Source organism: Octodon degus, unplaced genomic scaffold, assembly GCF_000260255.1.
Source record: "Octodon degus isolate 3935 unplaced genomic scaffold, OctDeg1.0 scaffold00288, whole genome shotgun sequence".
In the NCBI taxonomy this organism is placed as follows: Eukaryota; Metazoa; Chordata; class Mammalia; order Rodentia; family Octodontidae; genus Octodon; species Octodon degus.
In genome coordinates this window covers 993,984-994,688 of record NW_004524864.1, presented here as the reverse complement: position 1 = coordinate 994,688, position 705 = coordinate 993,984, and positions in this window count along the sequence as shown.

The following is a 705-nucleotide window of genomic DNA, read 5'->3' as shown; positions in this document are numbered from 1 at the left end:
GAACAGCAAGACGGAGAAGGGAGGGGACAGGCACAAGAATACTCCCTTCACTAAGATATGTTATGTACATGTACCAACTGCCTATGATGAATATAATCATCATGTAGTAGAAAGATGGACTATTAAAAATAGACCTTTCCATGGGGCTTGGGAGATGGCTCAGTGGAATAAGCCCTTCCCTGGCAAGCGAAAGGGCCTGAGTTCAATCCCCAGTTCCACCAAAAAAATAGACCCTTCCAGTTCATGACCTCAGTGAGGTCATCACTCAACCAGGCCTATTCCTACAGCACACTGAGCTATGCATTCATCCATGGATTCATCTACTGCTGAGTTTCACATTCTAATGACACAATCACCCTCCCAAAATCCCGCCTCTGAACATGAACTGTTGAAGAACATTTTTAATCTAAACCATAACAATTCATCCCCATACTTCTGATTTGATTTGAAATTGTCTCATTGCTGTTTATCAATAAAACTTTGAAAAAAAAAAAAACAATTCATCCCCAGCCCCCAAAAGGCTCATGTTCATCTCATTATGCAAAATGCACTTAGTCCATCTCTAGAAGTCACCGAAATCTTAGCAGTTACATCATTGCAGAAAAGTCCAGCTCCAAAGTTCCCTTTAAGAGTTAAAGCAAACTAGTAGCTATAAGCCCACATTCATGTCAAAAAAACTAAATACTTTCTTTTTTATTATTATAA